The sequence below is a fragment of the Triturus cristatus genome, chromosome 5_2 (genome assembly GCF_964204655.1).
Source record: "Triturus cristatus chromosome 5_2, aTriCri1.1, whole genome shotgun sequence".
In the NCBI taxonomy this organism is placed as follows: domain Eukaryota; kingdom Metazoa; phylum Chordata; class Amphibia; order Caudata; family Salamandridae; genus Triturus; species Triturus cristatus.
Genome location: NC_140588.1, coordinates 109,048,710 through 109,069,110, shown reverse-complemented (window position 1 = coordinate 109,069,110; position 20,401 = coordinate 109,048,710).

Below are 20,401 nucleotides of genomic sequence, written 5' to 3'. Positions count from 1 at the left end.
GGTGAATGCTGGCTCCACCTCCCACTGTGCGTCTGAGGCAGACCCCCTCTTTCTGAAAGGAAGGATGCAGCCTGATCAACAAAGTGCTCCAGGGCTGGGCAGAACTGGTTCTGGCTGGGTTCAGAGACTTGGGACCCCTAAGAACAAAGACTTTGGGGGTATAAATATTTGTGCACAAACCCCTACAATTTGTATTGCTCCTGGATAACAAGAAGAACCTCTGTCCGTGTGGCTACAAGAATCTGCAGGAGAAGGACTGTCCTTGTGCCTGTGTGCTGTTCCTGGGACTGGCCTGCAGCTGTTACTACTGGACTTCAAGAAGAGGAAAAGAACTTTGATTGGACTTTTTATTTCTTTTGCTACAGCAACTACCCAAGGGCTAGGAGAGAGCTAGCCTCCTGCTGGAGTCTCAGGCACATCAGACTCCACCATCAGCCTCCTGTTTCCTCCCAGCGAGGATTACTATCTGCAGGTGAGGCTCCTGTGTGTTCCAGGGCCTCTAGTTCTACTGCTGAGAAGAGAGCGCTGAAAATCGTTGCTAACCTCCGTTAGCGAGCCGCTGCAGCCGGTGAGCGTGAGAAAGAAATCGCCGCTCCGCTGTCGCCGAGTGCTCGCCAACCCCGAAGATCGTCGCAGCACCTGTCTGCGGGCCTGAAAACGCCCGCTATCCGAAGATCGTCGCAGCACCTGTCTGCGGGCCTGAAAGCGCCCGCTATCTGGAAATCATCGCAACAGGATCATCGCAGCGCGGACGCCGAGCGTTCGCCATTTCCCCCGCATCGAATCCGGATCGTCGCTTCCTCGCGGAGCGCCACCTTTGTCAACGCAGCAAGATCGCACACGCAACAGGCCCGGTGCATCATCCTCCCTTCGCGGCAAGGATTTTATCGCATCACCGGATCAGCGGGAAGAAGTTTGTCGCTTTGTCCTGCCCGCAACCCAGCGCATCATCCTCCCTTGCGGTAAGGATTCAACGCATCGCTGGCTAGCGTGAGGAAATCTATCGCCACAACTCCTTAGCGACATTTTTGTTGCTTTGCTCCAGGAACCAGATACTTTGTGAGTAAAAGGGTCGCAGAGACCCCTGCCTTGAACTAAACATCATTTTGTGCATCCTGAACTATTTTTCCTTGCAGCATTCCTAAAGTAATTATATTTTTATAGTATTGTGGATTTTTACTGTTATTGGTCTTGTGATTAAGTCTATATAAAAATACCTATTTTTCATAACTACTTGAGTGGTGTCCATTTGTAGTGTTCCTCATTATATTACTGTGTATGGTCATAAATGCTTCACACACTGCCTCTGAGATAAGCCTAGCTGCTCGTGCTACGTTACCACAGGGTTGAGCAGGGGTTGTCAAAGGGTGTAGGCTGCTTACTCTGAATTAGGAAGAAGGGTCCCTACTTGGACAGTGGCCAGCCATTGCCAACTAGAGACCCCCATTTTTAACATCACTCTATGCCAGAAAAGGTATTTTTTTGACTTATACTGGGTGCTCCCTTGAGTCTGGACAAAGCTATACCTCTCTGAAGAGCTCTAATTAGAGCGAAACACTGTGTCAGGGGTTGCTTTTACTCATTTCAGGTTGGCTTGGTTGGTATTTTACCAATTCAAAGCTGTAATATTGTGCCTGGAGTGGTAAATGGCTTTTGTCATTTTACAGCTCGGCAAGGTCAGCACTGTGCTAGTCCTTTGCTCAAAGACTTTGCTGTAGAAATGGCAAAAGACACTGTCGATTTCTATCTCGGCATGGATAGCACTATATTAATCCTATGCTTAAAGACTTTGATAGAAAAGCAGACATTTGAGGTGAGCAAAGCTAGAGTGTCGCTGGTGTTGAGAGTGCTCTATACAAGAGCTGCTTTCCACCTAAACTTGAGAACTACCCAGAGTTCTCTTCTTCTTTTTTGCATAATTTATTCGTCACTGTATGCCTGAAAGGGTATTTTTTTTTACTTATACTGGGTGCTCCCTTGAGTCTGGCCAAAGCTATACCTCTCCGAAGAGCTCTAATTAGAGCAAAACACTGTGTCAGGGGTTGCTTTGGTTGGTATTTTACCAATTCAAAGCTGTAATATTGTGCCTGGAGTGGTAAATGGCTTTTGTCATTTTACAGCTCAGCAAGGTCAGCACTGTGCTAGTCCTATGCTTAAAGACTTTGCTGTAGAAATGGCAAAAGACTTTGTCCATTTCTATCTCGGCATGGATAGCACTATGTTAATCCTGTGCTTAAAGACTTTGATAGAAAAGCAGACATTTGAGGTGAGCAGATCTAGAGTGTCGCTGGTGTTGAGAGTGCTCTATACAAGAGCTGCTTTCCACCTAAACTTGAGAACTACCAAGAGTTCTCTTCTTCTTTTTTGCATAAATTTATTCGTCACTCTATGCCTGAAAGGGTATTTTTTTGACTTATACTGGGTGCTCCCTTGAGTCTGGACTAAGCTTTACCTCTCTGAAGAGCTCTAATTAGAGAAAAACACTGTGTCAGGGGTTGCTTATACTCATTTCAGGTTGGCTTGGTTGGTATTTTACCAATTCAAAGCTGTAATATTGTGCTTGGAGTGGTAAATGGCTTTTGTCATTTTACAGCTCGGCAAGGTCAGCACTGTGCTAGTCCTATGCTTAAAGACTTTGCTGTAGAAATGGCAAAAGACTTTGTCCATTTCTATCTCGGCATGGATAGCACTTTGTTAATCCTATGCTTAATGACTTTGATACAAAAGCAGACATTTGAGGTGAGCAGATCTAGAGTGTCGCTGGTGTTGAGAGTGCTCTATACAAGAGCTGCTTTCCACCTAAAGTTGAGAACTACCCAGAGTTCTCTTCTTCTTTTTTGCATAATTTATTTGTCACTCTATGCCTGAAAAGGTATTTTTTTTAATTATACTGGGTGCTCTCTTGAGTCTGGACAAAGCTATACCTCTCTGAAGAGCTCTAATTAGAGCGAAACACTGTGTCAGGGGTTTCTTTGGTTGGTATTTTACCAATTCAAAGCTGTAATATTGTGCCTGGAGTGTTAAATGGCTTTTGTCATTTTACAGCTCAGCAAGGTCAGCACTGTGCTAGTCATATGCTTAAAGACTTTGCTGTAGAAATGGGAAAAGACTTTGTCCATTTCTATCTCGGCATGGATAGCACTATGTTAATCCTATGCTTAAAGACTTTGATAGAAAAGCAGACATTTGAGGTGAGCAGATCTAGAGTGTCGCTGGTGTTGAGAGTGCTCTATACAAGAGCTGCTTTCCACCTAAACTTGAGAACTACCCAGAGTTCTCTTCTTCTTTTTTGCATAATTTATTCGTCACTCTATGCCTGAAAGGGTATTTTTTTGACTTATACTGGGTGCTCCCTTGAGTCTGGACAATGCTATACCTCTCTGAAGAGCTCTAATTAGAGCGAAACACTGTGTCAGGGGTTGCTTTTACTCATTTCAGGTTGGCTTGGTTGGTATTTTACCAATTCAAAGCTGTAATATTGTTCCTGGAGTGGTAAATGGCTTTTGTCATTTTAAGGCTCGGCAAGGTCAGAACTGTGCTAGTCCTATGCTTAAAGGCTTTGCTGTAGAAATGATAAAAGACTTTGTCCATTTCCATCTTGGCATGGATAGCACTATGTTAATCCTATGCTTAAAGACTTTGATAGAAAAGCAGACATTTGAGGTGAGCAGATCTAGAGTGTCGCTGGTGTTGGGAGTGCTCTATACAAGAGCTGCTTTCCACCTAAACTTGAGAACTACCCAGAGTTCTCTTCTTCTTTTTCGCATAATTTATTCGTCACTTTATGCCAGAAAAGGTATTTTTTTGACTTATACTGGGTGCTCCCTTGAGTCTGGACAAAGCTATACCTCTCTGAAGAGCTCTAATTAGAGCAAAACACTGTGTCAGGGGTTGCTTTTACTCATTTCAGGTTGGCTTGGTTGGTATTTTACCAATTCAAAGCTGTAATATTGTGCCTGGAGTGGTAAATGGCTTTTGTCATTTTACAGCTCGGCAAGGTCAGCACTGTGCTAGTCCGATGCTTAAAGACTTTGCTGTAGAAATGTCAAAAGACTTTGTCCATTTCTATCTCTGCATGGATAGCACTATGTTAATCCTATGCTGAAAGACTTTGATAGAAAAGCAGACATTTGAGGTAAGCAGATCTAGAGTGTCGCTGGTGTTGAGAGTGCTCTATACAAGAGCTACTTTCCACCTAAACTTGAGAACTACCCAGAGTTCTCTTCTTCTTTTTTGCATAATTTATTCGTCACTGTATGCCTGAAAGGGTATTTTTTTTTACTTATACTGGGTGCTCCCTTGAGTCTGGACAAAGCTATACCTCTCTGAAGATCTCTAATTAGAGCGAAACACTGTGTCAGGAGTGGCTTTTACTCATTTCAGGTTGCCTTGGTTGGTATTTTACCAATTCAAAGCTGTAATTTTGTGCTTGGAGTGGGAAATGGCTTTTGTCATTTTGCAGTTCGGCAAGGTCAGCACTGTGCTAGTCCTATGCTTAAAGACTTTGCTGTAGAAATGGTAAAAGACTCTGTCCATTTCTATCTCGGCATGGATAGCAATATGTTAATCCTATGCTTAAAGACTTTGATAGAAAAGCAGACATTTGAGGTGAGAAGATCTAGAGTGTTGCTGGTGTTGAGAGTGCTCCATACAAGAGCTGCTTTCCACCTAAACTTGAGAACTACCCAGAGATCTCTTCTTCTTTTTTGCATAATTTATTCGTCACTCTATGCCTGAAAGGGTATTTTTTTTACTTATACTGGGTGCTCCCTTGAGTCTGGACAAAGCTATACCTCTCTGAAGAGCTCTAATTAGAGCGAAACACTGTGTCAGGGGTTGCTTTTACTCATTTCAGGTTGTCTTGGTTGGTATTTTACCAATTCAAAGCTGTAATATTGTGCCTGGAGTGGTGAATGGCTTTTGTCATTTTACAGCTCGGCAAGGTCAGCACTGTGCTAGTCCTATGCTTAAAGACTTTGCTGTAGAAATGGTAAAAGACTTTGTCCATTTCTATCTTGGCATGGATAGCACTATGTTAATCCTATGCTTAAAGACTTTGTTAGAAAAGCAGACATTTGAGATGAGCAGATCTAGAGTGTCGCTGGTGTTGAGAGTGCTCTAAACAAGAGCTGCTTTCCACCTAAACTTGAGAACTACCCAGAGTTCTCTTCTTCTTTTTTGCATAATTTATTCGTCACTCTATGCCTGAAAGGGTATTTTTTTGACTTATACTGGGTGCTCCCTTGAGTTTGGACAAAGCTATACCTCTCTGAAGAGCTCTAATTAGAGCGAAACACTGTGTCAGGGGTTGCTTTTACTCATTTCAGGTTGGCTTGGTTGGTTTTTTACCAATTCAAAGCTGTAATATTGTTCCTGGAGTGGTAAAAGGCTTTTGTCATTTTGCAGCTCGGCGAGGTCAGCACTGTGCTAGTCCTATGCTTAAAGACTTTGCTGTAGAAATGGCAAGAGACTAGGTCCATTTCTATCTCGGCATGGATAGCACTATGTTAATCCTATGCTGAAAGACTTTGATAGAAAAGCAGACATTTGAGGTAAGCAGATCTAGAGTGTCGCTGGTGTTGAGAGTGCTCTATACAAGAACTGCTTTCCACCTAAACTTGAGAACTACCCAGAGTTCTCTTCTTCTTTTTTGCATAATTTATTCATCACTCTATGCCGGAAAGGGTATTTTTTTTTACTTATACTGGGTGCTCCCTTGAGTCTGGACAAAGCTATACCTCTCTGAAGAGCTCTAATTAGAGCGAAACACTGTGTCAGGGGTTACTTTTACTCATTTCAGGTTGGCTTGGTTGGTGTTTTACCAATTCAAAGCTGTAATATTGTGCCTGGAGTGGTAAATGGCTTTTGTTGTTTTACAGCTCGGCAAGGTCAGCACTGTGCTAGTCCTATGCTTAAAGACTTTGCTGTAGAAATGGCAAAAGACTTTGTCCATTTCTATCTCGGCATGGATAGCACTATGTTAATCCCATGCTTAAAGACTTTGATAGAAAAGCAGACATTTGAGGTGAGCAGATCTAGAGTGTCGCTAGTGTTGAGAGTGCTCTATACAAGAGCTGCTTTCCACCTAAACTTGAGAACTACCCAGAGTTCTCTTCTTCTTTTTTGCATAATTTATTCATCACTCTATGCCTGAAAGGGTATTTTTTTGACTTATACTGGGTGCTCCCTTGAGTCTGGACAAAGCTATACCTCTCTGAAGAGCTCTAATTAGAACGAAACACTGTGTCAGGGATTGCTTTTACTCATTTCAGGTTGGCTTGGTTGGTATTTTACCAATTCAAAGCTGTAATATTGTGCTTGGAGTGGTAAATGGTTTTTGTCATTTTACAGCTCGGCAAGGTCAGCACTGTGCTAATCCTATGCTTAAAGACTTTGCTGTAGAAATGGCAAAAGACTTTGTCCATTTCTATCTCGGCATGGATAGCACTATGTTAATCCTATGCTTAAAGACTTTGTTAGAAAAGCAGACATTTGAGGTGAGCAAATCTAGAGTGTCGCTGGTGTTGAGAGTGCTCTATACAAGAGCTACTTTCCACCTAAACTTGAGAACTACCCAGAGTTCTCTTCTTCTTTGTTGCATAATTTATTCGTCACACTATGCCTGAAAGGGTATTTTTTTTTACTTATACTGGGTGCTCCCTTGAGTCTGGACAAAGCGATACCTCTCTGAAGAGCTCTAATTAGAGCGAAACACTGTGTCAGGGGTTGCTTTTACTCATTTCAGGTTGGCGTTTTACCAATTCAAAGCTGTAATATCGTGCCTGGAGTGGTAAATGGCTTTTGTTGTTTTACAGCTCGGCAAGGTCAGCACTGTGCTAGTCCTATGCTTAAAGACTTTGTCCATTTCTATCTCGGTATGGATAGCACTATGTTAATCCTATGTTTAAAGACTTTGATAGAAAAGCAGACATTTGAGGTGAGCAGATCGAGAGTGTCGCTGGTGTTGAGAGTGCTCTATACAAGAGCTGCTTTCCACCTAAACTTGAGAACTACCCAGAATTCTCTTCTTCTTTTTTGCATAATTTATTCGTCACTCTATGCCTGAAAGGGTTTTTTTTTTACTTATACTGGGTGCTTCCTTGAGTCTGGACAAAGCTATACCTCTCTGAAGAGCTCTAATTGGAGCGAAACACTGTGTCAGGGGTTGCTTTTACTCATTTCAGGTTGGCTTGGTTGGTATTTTACCAATTCAAAGCTGTAATATTGTGCCTGGAGTGGTAAATGGGATTTGTCATTTTACAGCTCGGCAAGGTCAGTATTGTGCTAGTCCTATGCTTAAAGACTTTGCTGTAGAAATGGCAAAACACTTTGTCCATTTCTATCTCGGCATGGATAGCACTATGTTAATCTTATGCTTAAAGACTTTGATAGAAAAGCAGTCATTTGAGGTGAGCAGATCTAGAGTGTTGCTGGTGTTGAGAGTGCTCTATACAAGAGCTGCTTTCCACCTAAACTTGAGAACTACCCATAGTTCTCTTCTTCTCTTTTGCATAATTTATTCGTCACTCTTTGCCTGAAAGAGTATTTTTTTGACTTATACTGGGTGCTCCCTTGAGTCTGGACAAAGCTATACCTCTCTGAAGAGCTCTAATTAGAGCGAAACACTGTGTCAGGGGTTGCTTTTACTCATTTCAGGTTGGCTTGGTTGGTATTTTACCAATTCAAAGCTGTAATATTGCACCTGGAGTGGTAAATGGCTTTTGTCATTTTACAGCTCGGCAAGGTCAGCACTGTGCTAGTCCTATGCTTAAAGGCTTTGCTGTAGAAATGGCAAAAGACTTTGTCCATTTCTATCTCGGCATGGATAGCACTATGTTAATCCTATGCTTAAAGACTGATAGAAAAGCAGACATTTGAGGTGAACAGATCTAGAGTGTCGCTGGTGTTGAGAGTGCTCTATACAAGAGCTGCTTTCCACCTAAACTTGAGAACTACCCAGAGTTCTCTTCTTCTTTTTTGCATACTTTATTCGTCACTCTATGCCTGAAAGGATATTTTTTTGACTTATTCTGGGTGCTCCCTTGAGTCTGGACAAAGCTATACCTCTCTGAAGAGCTCTAATTAGAGCAAAACACTGTGTCAGGGGTTGCTTTTACTCATTTCAGGTTGGCTTGGTTGGTATTTTACCAATTCAAAGCTGTAATATTGCGCCTGGAGTTGTAAATGGCTTTTGTCATTTTACAGCTCGGCAAGGTCAGCACTGTGCTAGTCCTATGCTTAAAGGCTTTGCTGTAGAAATGGCAAAAGACTTTGTCCATTTCTATCTCGGCATGGATAGCACTATGTTAATCCTATGCTTAAAGACTTTGATAGAAAAGCAGACATTTGAGGTGAGCAGATCTAGAGTGTCGCTGGTGTTGAGAGTGCTCTATACAAGAGCTGCTTTCCACCTAAACTTGAGAACTACCCAGAGTTCTCTTCTTCTTTTTTGCATAATTTATTCGTCACTATATGCCTGAAAGGGTATTTTTTTGACTTATACTGGGTGCTCCCTTGAGTCTGGACAAAGCTATACCTCTCTGAAGAGCTCTAATTAAAGCGAAACACTGTGTCAGGGGTTGCTTTTACTCATTTCATGTTGGCTTGGTTGGTATTTTACCAATTCAAAGCTGTAATATTGTGCCTGGAGTGGTAAATGGCTTTTGTCATTTTACAGCTTGGCAAGGTCAGCACTGTGCTAGTCCTATACTTAAAGACTTTGCTGTAGAAATGGCAAAAGACTTTGTCCATTTCTATCTCGGCATGGATAGCACTATGTTAATCCTATGCTTAAAGACTTTAATAGAAAAGCAGACATTTGAGGTGAGCAGATCTAGAGTGTCGCTGGTGTTGAGAGTGCTCGATACAAGAGCTGCTTTCCACCTAAATTTGAGAACTACCCAGAGTTCTCTTCTTCTTTTTGCATAATTTATTCGTCACTTTATGCCTGAAAGGGTATTTTTTTGACTTATACTGGGTGCTCCCTTGAGTCTGGACAAAGCTATACCTCTCTGAAGAGCTCTAATTTGAGCGAAACACTGTGTCAGGGGTTGCTTTTACTCATTTCATGTTGGCTTGGTTGGTATTTTACCAATTCAAAGCTGTAATATTGTGCCTGGAGTGGTAAATGGCTTTTGTCATTTTACAGCTTGGCAAGGTCAGCACTGTGCTAGTCCTATACTTAAAAACTTTGCTGTAGAAATGGCAAAAGACTTTGTCCATTTCTATCTCGGCATGGATAGCACTATGTTAATCCTATGCTTAAAGACTTTGATAGAAAAGCAGACATTTGAGGTGAGCAGATCTAGAGTGTCGCTGGTGTTGAGAGTGCTCTATACAAGAGCTGCTTTCCACCTAAACTTGAGAACTACCCAGAGTTCTCTTCTTCTCTTTTGCATAATTTATTCGTCACTCTATGCCTGAAAGAGTATTTTTTTGACTTATACTGGGTGCTCCCTTGAGTCTGGACAAAGCTATACCTCTCTGAAGAGCTCCAATTAGAGCGAAACACTGTGTCAGGGGTTGCTTTTACTCATTTCAGGTTGGCTTGGTTGGTATTTTACCAATTCAAAGCTGTAATATATTGCCTGGAGTGGTAAATGGCTTTTGTCATTTTACAGCTCGGCTAGGTCAGTACTGTGCTAGTCCTATGCTTAAAGACTTTGCTGTTGAAATGGCAAAAGACTTTGTCCATTTCTATCTCGGCATGGATAGCACTATGTTAATCTTATGCTTAAAGACTTTGATAGAAAAGCAGTCATTTGAAGTGAGCAGATCTAGAGTGTCGCTGGTGTTGAGAGTGCTCTATACAAGAGCTGCTTTCCACCTAAACTTGAGAACTACCCGGAGTTCTCTTCTTCTTTTTTGCATAATATATTTGTCACTCTATGCCTGAAAGGGTATTTTTTTGACTTATACTGGGTGCTCCCTTGAGTCTGGACAAAGCTATACCTCTCTGAAGAGCTCTAATTAGAACGAAACACTGTGTCAGGGGTTGCTTTTACTAATTTCGGGGTGGCTTGGTTGGTATTTTACCACTTCAAAGCTGTAATATTGTGCCTGGAGTGGTAAATGTCTTTTTTTCATTTTACAGCTCGGCAAGGTCAGCACTGTGCTAGTCCTATGCTTAAAGACTTTGTTCATTTCTATCTCGGCATGGATAGCACTATGTTAATCCTATGCTTAAAGACTTTGATAGAAAAGCAGACATTTGAGGTGAGCAGATCTAGAGTGTCGCTGGTGTTGAGAGTGCTCTATACAAGAGCTGCTTTCCACCTAAACTTGAGAACTACCCAGAGTTCTCTTCTTCTTTTTTGCATAATTTATTCGTCACTCTATGCCTGAAAGGGTATTTTTTTTACTTATACTGGGTGCTCCCTTGAGTCTGGACAAAGCGATACCTCTCTGAAGAGCTCTAATTAGAGCGAAACACTGTGTCAGGGGTTGCTTTTACTCATTTCAGGTTGGCTTGGTTGGTATTTTACCAATTCAAAGCTGTAATATTGTGCCTGGAGTGGTAAATGGCTTTTGTCATTTTACAGCTCGGCAAGGTCAGCATTGTGCTAGTATTATGCTTAAAGACTTTGCTGTAGAAATGGCAAAAGACTTTGTCCATTTCTATTTCGGCATGGTTAGCACTATGTTAATCCTATGTTTAAAGACTTTGATAGAAAAGCAGACATTTGAGGTGAGCAGATCGAGAGTGTCGCTGGTGTTGAGAGTGCTCTATACAAGAGCTGCTTTCCACCTAAACTTGAGAACTACCCAGAGTTCTCTTCTTTTTTGCATAATTTATTCGTCACACTTTGCCTGAAAGGGTATTTTTTTGACTTATACTAGGTGCTCCCTTGAGTCTGGACAAAGCTATACCTCTCTGAAGAGCTCTAATTAGAACGAAACACTGTGTCAGGGGTTGCTTTTACTAATTTCGGGGTGGCTTGGTTGGTATTTTACCACTTCAAAGCTGTAATATTGTGCCTGGAGTGGTAAATGGCTTTTTTCATTTTACAGCTCGGCAAGGTCAGCACTGTGCTAGTCCTATGCTTAAAGACTTTGTTCATTTCTATCTCGGCATGGATAGCACTATGTTAATCCTATGCTTAAAGACTTTGATAGAAAAGCAGACATTTGAGGTGAGCAGATCTAGAGTGTCGCTGGTGTTGAGAGTGCTCTATACAAGAGCTGCTTTCCACCTAAACTTGAGAACTACCCAGAGTTCTCTTCTTCTTTTTTGCATAATTTATTCGTCACTCTATGCCTGAAAGGGTATTTTTTTTACTTATACTGGGTGCTCCCTTGAGTCTGGACAAAGCGATACCTCTCTGAAGAGCTCTAATTAGAGCGAAACACTGTGTCAGGGGTTGCTTTTACTCATTTCAGGTTGGCTTGGTTGGTATTTTACCAATTCAAAGCTGTAATATTGTGCCTGGAGTGGTAAATGGCTTTTGTCATTTTACAGCTCGGCAAGGTCAGCACTGTGCTAGTCCTATGCTTAAAGACTTTGCTGTAGAAATGGCAAAAGACTTTGTCCATTTCTATTTCGGCATGGATAGCACTATGTTAATCCTATGTTTAAAGACTTTGATAGAAAAGCAGACATTTGAGGTGAGCAGATCGAGAGTGTCGCTGGTGTTGAGAGTGCTCTATACAAGAGCTGCTTTCCACCTAAACTTGAGAACTACCCAGAGTTCTCTTCTTTTTTGCATAATTTATTCGTCACACTTTGCCTGAAAGGGTATTTTTTGACTTCTACTAGGTGCTCCCTTAAGTCTGGACAAAGCTATACCTTTCTGAAGAGCTCTAATTAGAGCGAAACACTGTGTCAGGGGTTGCTTTTACTCATTTCAGGTTGGCTTGGTTGGTATTTTACCAATTCAAAGCTGTAATATTGTGCCTGGAGTGGTAAATGGCTTTTGTCATTTTACAGCTCGGCAAGGTCAGCACTGTGCTAGTCCTATGCTTAAAGACTTTGCTGTAGAAATGGCAAAAGACTTTGTCCATTTCTATCTCGGCATGGATAGCACTACGTTAATCCTATGCTTAAAGACTTTAATAGCAAAGAAGACATTTGAGGTGAGCAGATCTAGAGTGTCGCTGGTGTTGAGAGTGCTCTATACAAGAGCTGCTTTCCACCTAAACTTGAGAACTACCCAGAGTTCACTTCTTCTTTTTTGCATAATTTATTTGTCACTCTATGCCTGAAAGGGTATTTTTTTTACTTATACTGGGTGCTCCCTTGAGTCTGGACAAAGCTATACCTCGCTGAAGAGCTCTAATTAGAGCAAAACACTGTGTCAGGGGTTGCTTTTACTCATTTCAGGTTGGCTTGGTTGGTATTTTACCAATTCAAAACTGTAATATTGTGCCTGGAGTGGTAAATGGCTTTTGTCATTTTATAGCTCGGCAGGGTCCGCAACGTGCTAGTCCTATGCTTAAAGACTTTGCTGTAGAAATGGCAAAAGACTTTGTCCATTTCTATCTCGGCATGGATAGCACTATGTTAATCCTATGCTTAAAGACTTTGATAGAAAAACAGATATTTGAGGTGAACAGATCTAGAGTGTCGCTGGTGTTGAGAGTGCTCTATATAAGAGCTGCTTTCCACCTAAACTTGAGAACTACCCAGAGTTCTCTTCTTCTTTTTTGCATAATTTATTCATCACTCTATGCCTGAAAGGGTATTGTTTTTTACTTATTCTGGGTGCTCCCTTGAGTCTGGACAAAGCTATACCTCTCTGAAGAGCTCTAGTTAGAGCGAAACACTGTGTCAGGGTTGCGTTTACTCATTTCAGGTTGGCTTGGTTGGTATTTTACCAATTCAAAGCTGTAATATTGTGCCTGGAGTGGTAAATGGCTTTTGTCGTTTTACAGCTGGGCAAGGTCAGCACTGTGCTAGTCCTATGCTTAAAGACTTTGCTGTAGAAATGGCAAAAGACTTTGTCCATTTCTATCTCGGCATGGATAGCACTATGTTAATCCTGTGCTTAAAGACTTTGATAGAAAAGCAGACATTTGAGGTGAACAGATCTAGAGTGTCGCTGGTGTTGAGAGTGCTCTATACAAGAGCTGCTTTCCACCTAAACTTGAGAACTACCCAGAGTTCTCTTCTTCTTTTTTGCATACTTTATTCGTCACTCTATGCCTGAAAGGATATGTTTTTGACTTATTCTGGGTGCTCCCTTGAATCTGGACAAAGCTATACCTCTCTGAAGAGCTCTAATTAGAGCAAAACACTGTGTCAGGGGTTGCTTTTACTCATTTCAGGTTGGCTTGGTTGGTATTTTACCAATTCAAAGCTGTAATATTGTGCCTGGAGTGGTAAATGGCTTTTGTCATTTTACAGCTCGGCAAGGTCAGTATTGTGCTAGTCCTATGCTTAAAGACTTTGCTGTAGAATTGGCAAAAGACTTTGTCCATTTCTATCTCGGCATGGATAGCACTATGTTAATCCTATGCTTAAAGACTTTGATACAAAAGCAGAGATTTGAGGTGAGCAGATCTAGAGTGTCGCTGGTGTTGAGAGTGCTCTATACAAGAGCTGCTTTCCACCTAAACTTGAGAACTACCCAGAGTTCTCTTCTTCTTTTTTGCATACTTTATTCGTCACTCTATGCCTGAAAGGATATTTTTTTGACTTATTCTGGGTGCTCCCTTGAGTCTGGACAAAGCTATACCTCTCTGAAGAGCTCTAATTAGAGCGAAACACTGTGTCAGGGGTTGCTTTTACTCATTTCAGGTTGGCTTGGTTGGTATTTTACCAATTCAAAGCTGTAATATTGTGCCTGGAGTGGTAAATGGGATTTGTCATTTTACAGCTCGGCAAGGTCAGTATTGTGCTAGTCCTATGCTTAAAGACTTTGCTGTAGAAATGGCAAAACACTTTGTCCATTTCTATCTCGGCATGGATAGCACTATGTTAATCTTATGCTTAAAGACTTTGATAGAAAAGCAGTCATTTGAGGTGAGCAGATCTAGAGTGTTGCTGGTGTTGAGAGTGCTCTATACAAGAGCTGCTTTCCACCTAAACTTGAGAACTACCCATAGTTCTCTTCTTCTCTTTTGCATAATTTATTCGTCACTCTTTGCCTGAAAGAGTATTTTTTTGACTTATACTGGGTGCTCCCTTGAGTCTGGACAAAGCTATACCTCTCTGAAGAGCTCTAATTAGAGCGAAACACTGTGTCAGGGGTTGCTTTTACTCATTTCAGGTTGGCTTGGTTGGTATTTTACCAATTCAAAGCTGTAATATTGCACCTGGAGTGGTAAATGGCTTTTGTCATTTTACAGCTCGGCAAGGTCAGCACTGTGCTAGTCCTATGCTTAAAGGCTTTGCTGTAGAAATGGCAAAAGACTTTGTCCATTTCTATCTCGGCATGGATAGCACTATGTTAATCCTATGCTTAAAGACTGATAGAAAAGCAGACATTTGAGGTGAACAGATCTAGAGTGTCGCTGGTGTTGAGAGTGCTCTATACAAGAGCTGCTTTCCACCTAAACTTGAGAACTACCCAGAGTTCTCTTCTTCTTTTTTGCATACTTTATTCGTCACTCTATGCCTGAAAGGATATTTTTTTGACTTATTCTGGGTGCTCCCTTGAGTCTGGACAAAGCTATACCTCTCTGAAGAGCTCTAATTAGAGCAAAACACTGTGTCAGGGGTTGCTTTTACTCATTTCAGGTTGGCTTGGTTGGTATTTTACCAATTCAAAGCTGTAATATTGCGCCTGGAGTTGTAAATGGCTTTTGTCATTTTACAGCTCGGCAAGGTCAGCACTGTGCTAGTCCTATGCTTAAAGGCTTTGCTGTAGAAATGGCAAAAGACTTTGTCCATTTCTATCTCGGCATGGATAGCACTATGTTAATCCTATGCTTAAAGACTTTGATAGAAAAGCAGACATTTGAGGTGAGCAGATCTAGAGTGTCGCTGGTGTTGAGAGTGCTCTATACAAGAGCTGCTTTCCACCTAAACTTGAGAACTACCCAGAGTTCTCTTCTTCTTTTTTGCATAATTTATTCGTCACTATATGCCTGAAAGGGTATTTTTTTGACTTATACTGGGTGCTCCCTTGAGTCTGGACAAAGCTATACCTCTCTGAAGAGCTCTAATTAAAGCGAAACACTGTGTCAGGGGTTGCTTTTACTCATTTCATGTTGGCTTGGTTGGTATTTTACCAATTCAAAGCTGTAATATTGTGCCTGGAGTGGTAAATGGCTTTTGTCATTTTACAGCTTGGCAAGGTCAGCACTGTGCTAGTCCTATACTTAAAGACTTTGCTGTAGAAATGGCAAAAGACTTTGTCCATTTCTATCTCGGCATGGATAGCACTATGTTAATCCTATGCTTAAAGACTTTAATAGAAAAGCAGACATTTGAGGTGAGCAGATCTAGAGTGTCGCTGGTGTTGAGAGTGCTCGATACAAGAGCTGCTTTCCACCTAAATTTGAGAACTACCCAGAGTTCTCTTCTTCTTTTTGCATAATTTATTCGTCACTTTATGCCTGAAAGGGTATTTTTTTGACTTATACTGGGTGCTCCCTTGAGTCTGGACAAAGCTATACCTCTCTGAAGAGCTCTAATTTGAGCGAAACACTGTGTCAGGGGTTGCTTTTACTCATTTCATGTTGGCTTGGTTGGTATTTTACCAATTCAAAGCTGTAATATTGTGCCTGGAGTGGTAAATGGCTTTTGTCATTTTACAGCTTGGCAAGGTCAGCACTGTGCTAGTCCTATACTTAAAAACTTTGCTGTAGAAATGGCAAAAGACTTTGTCCATTTCTATCTCGGCATGGATAGCACTATGTTAATCCTATGCTTAAAGACTTTAATAGAAAAGCAGACATTTGAGGTGAGCAGATCTAGAGTGTCGCTGGTGTTGAGAGTGCTCGATACAAGAGCTGCTTTCCACCTAAACTTGAGAACTACCCATAGTTCTCTTCTTCTCTTTTGCATAATTTATTCGTCACTCTTTGCCTGAAAGAGTATTTTTTTGACTTATACTGGGTGCTCCCTTGAGTCTGGACAAAGCTATACCTCTCTGAAGAGCTCTAATTAGAGCGAAACACTGTGTCAGGGGTTGCTTTTACTCATTTCAGGTTGGCTTGGTTGGTATTTTACCAATTCAAAGCTGTAATATTGCGCCTGGAGTGGTAAATGGCTTTTGTCATTTTACAGCTCGGCAAGGTCAGCACTGTGCTAGTCCTATGCTTAAAGGCTTTGCTGTAGAAATGGCAAAAGACTTTGTCCATTTCTATCTCGGCATGGATAGCACTATGTTAATCCTATGCTTAAAGACTTTGATAGAAAAGCAGACATTTGAGGTGAACAGATCTAGAGTGTCGCTGGTGTTGAGAGTGCTCTATACAAGAGCTGCTTTCCACCTAAACTTGAGAACTACCCAGAGTTCTCTTCTTCTTTTTTGCATACTTTATTCGTCACTCTATGCCTGAAAGGATATTTTTTTGACTTATTCTGGGTGCTCCCTTGAGTCTGGACAAAGCTATACCTCTCTGAAGAGCTCTAATTAGAGCAAAACACTGTGTCAGGGGTTGCTTTTACTCATTTCAGGTTGGCTTGGTTGGTATTTTACCAATTCAAAGCTGTAATATTGCGCCTGGAGTTGTAAATGGCTTTTGTCATTTTACAGCTCGGCAAGGTCAGCACTGTGCTAGTCCTATGCTTAAAGGCTTTGCTGTAGAAATGGCAAAAGACTTTGTCCATTTCTATCTCGGCATGGATAGCACTATGTTAATCCTATGCTTAAAGACTTTGATAGAAAAGCAGACATTTGAGGTGAGCAGATCTAGAGTGTCGCTGGTGTTGAGAGTGCTCTATACAAGAGCTGCTTTCCACCTAAACTTGAGAACTACCCAGAGTTCTCTTCTTCTTTTTTGCATAATTTATTCGTCACTTTATGCCTGAAAGGGTATTTTTTTGACTTATACTGGGTGCTCCCTTGAGTCTGGACAAAGCTATACCTCTCTGAAGAGCTCTAATTTGAGCGAAACACTGTGTCAGGGGTTGCTTTTACTCATTTCATGTTGGCTTGGTTGGTATTTTACCAATTCAAAGCTGTAATATTGTGCCTGGAGTGGTAAATGGCTTTTGTCATTGTACAGCTTGGCAAGGTCAGCACTGTGCTAGTCCTATACTTAGAGACTTTGCTGTAGAAATGGCAAAAGACTTTGTCCATTTCTATCTCGGCATGGATAGCACTATGTTAATCCTATGCTTAAAGACTTTGATAGAAAAGCAGATATTTGCGGTGAGCAGATCTAGAGTGTCGTTGGTGTTGAGAGTGCTCTATACAAGAGCTGCTTTCCACCTAAACTTGAGAACTACCCAGAGTTCTCTTCTTCTTTTTTGCATAATTTATTCGTCACTTTATGCCTGAAAGGGTATGTTTTTTGACTTATACTGGGTGCTCCCTTGAGTCTGGACAAAGCTATACCTCTCTGAAGAGCTCTAATTTGAGCGAAACACTGTGTCAGGGGTTGCTTTTACACATTTCAGGTTGGCTTGGTTGGTATTTTACCAATTCAAAGCTGTAATATTGTGCCTGGGGTGGTAAATGGCTTTAGTCATTTTACAGCTCGGCAAGGTCAGCACTGTGTTAGTCCTATGCTTAAAGACTTTGCTGTAGAAATGGCAAAAGACTTTGTCCATTTCTATCTCGGCATGGATAGCACTATGTTAATCCTATGCTTAAAGACTTTGATAGAAAAGCAGATATTTGCGGTGAGCAGATCTAGAGTGTCGTTGGTGTTGAGAGTGCTCTATACAAGAGTTGCTTTCCACCTAAACTTGAGAAGTACCCAGAGTTCTCTTCTTCTTTTTTGCATAATTTATTCATCACTGTATGCCTGAAAGGGTATTTTTTTTACTTATACTGGGTGCTCCCTTGAGTCTGGACAAAGCTATACCTCTCTGAAGAGCTCTAATTAGAGCGAAACACTGTGTCAGAGGTTGCTTTTACTCATTTCAGGTTGGCTTTGTTGGTATTTTACCAATTCAAAGCTGTAATATTGTGCCTGGAGTGGTAAATGTCTTTTGTCATTTTACAGCTTGGCATGGTCAGCACTGTGCTAGTCCTATGCTTAAATACTTTGCTGTAGAAATGGCAAAAGACTTTGTCCATTTCTATCTCGGCATGGATAGCACTATGTAAATCCTATGCTTAATGACTTTGATAGAAAAGCAGACATTTGAGGTGAGCAGATCTAGAGTGTCGCTGGTGTTGAGAGTGCTCTATACAAGAGCTGCTTTCCACTTAAACTTGAGAACTACCCAGAGTTCTCTTCTTCTTTTTTGCATAATTTATTCGTCACTCTATGCCTGAAAGGGTATTTTTTTGACTTATACTGGGTGCTCCCTTGAGTCTGGACAAAGCTATACCTCTCTGAAGAGCACTAATTAGAGCGAAACACTGTGTCTGGGGTTGCTTTTACTCATTTCAGGTTGGCTTGGTTGGTATTTTACCAATTCAAAGCTGTAATATTGTGCCTGGAGTAGTAAATGGCTTTTATCATTTTACAGCTCGGCAAGGTCTGCACTGTGCTAGTGCTATGCTTAAAGACTTTGTCCATTTCTATCTTGGCATGGATAGCACTATGTTAATCTTATGCTTAAAGACTTTGATAGAAAAGCAGACATTTGAGGTGAGCAGATCTAGAGTGTCGCTGGTGTTGAGAGTGCTCTATACAAGAGCTGCTTTCCACCTAAACTTGAGAACTACCCAGAGTTCTCTTCTTCTTTTTTGCATAATTTATTCGTCACTCTATGCCTGAAAGGGTATTTTTTTGACTTATACTGGGTGCTCCCTTGAGTCTGGACAAAGTTATACCTCTCTGAAGAGCTCTAATTAGAGCGAAACACTGTGTCAGGGGTTGCTTTTACTCATTTCGGGTTGGCTTTGTTGGTATTTTACCAATTCAAAGCTGTAATATTGTGCCTGGAGTGGTAAATGTCTTTTGTCATTTTACAGCTTGGCATGGTCAGCAATGTGCTAGTCCTATGCTTAAATACTTTGCTGTAGAAATGGCAAAAGACTTTGTCCATTTCGATCTCGGCATGGATAGCACTATGTAAATCCTATGCTTAAAGACTTTGATAGAAAAGCAGACATTTGAGGTGAGCAGATCTAGAGTGTCGCTGGTGTTGAGAGTGCTCTATACAAGAGCTGCTTTCCACCTAAACTTGAGTACTACCCAGAGTTCTCTTCTTCCTTTTTGCATAATTTATTCGTCACTCTATGCCTGAAAGGGTATTTTTTTGACTTATACTGGGTGCTCCCTTGAGTCTGGACAAAGCTATACCTCTCTGAAGAGCACTAATTAGAGCGAAACACTGTGTCTGGGGTTGCTTTTACTCATTTCAGGTTGGCTTGGTTGGTATTTTACCAATTCAAAGCTGTAATATTGTGCCTGGAGTAGTATATGGCTTTTGTCATTTTACAGCTCGGCAAGGTCTACACTGTGCTAGTGCTATTCTTAAAGACTTTGCTGTAGAGATGGCAAAAGACTTTGTCCATTTCTATCTCGGCATGGATAGCACTATGTTAATCTTATGCTTAAAGACTTTGATAGAAAAGCAGACATTTGAGGTGAGCAGATCTAGAGTGTCGCTGGTGTTGAGAGTGCTCTATACAAGAGCTGCTTTCCACCTAATCTTGAGAACTACCCAGAGTTCTCTTCTTCTTTTTTGCATAATTTATTCGTCACTCTATGCCTGAAAGGGTATTTTTTTTACTTATACTGGGTGCTCCCTTGAGTCTGGACAAAGCTATACCTCTCTGAAGAGCACTAATTAGAGCGAAACACTGTGTCTGGGATTGCTTTTACTCATTTCAGGTTGGCTTGGTTGGTATTTTACCAATTCAAAGCTGTAACATTGTGCCTGGAGTGGTAAATGGCTTTTGTTATTTTACAGCTCGGCAAGGTCAGTATTGTGCTGGTCCTATGGTTAAAGACTTTGCTGTAGAAATGGCAAAAGACTTTGTCCATTTCTATCTCAGCATGGGTAGCACTATGTTAATCCTATGCTTAAAGACTTTGATAGAAAAGCAGACATTTGAGGTGAACAGATCTAGAGTGTCGCTGGTGTTGAGAGTGCTCTATACAAGAGCTGCTTTCCACCTAAATTTGAGAACTACCCAGAGTTCTCTTCTTCTTTTTTGCATAATTTATTCGTCACTCTATGCCTGAAAGGGTATTTTTTTTACTTATACTGGATGCGCCCTTGAGTCTGGACAAAGCTATATCTCTCTGAAGAGCTCTAATTAGAGCGAAACACTGTGTCAGGGGTTGATTTTACACATTTCAGGTTGGCTTGGTTGGTATTTTACCAATTCAAAGCTGTAATATTGTGCCTGGGGTGGTAAATGGCTTTAGTCATTTTACAGATCGG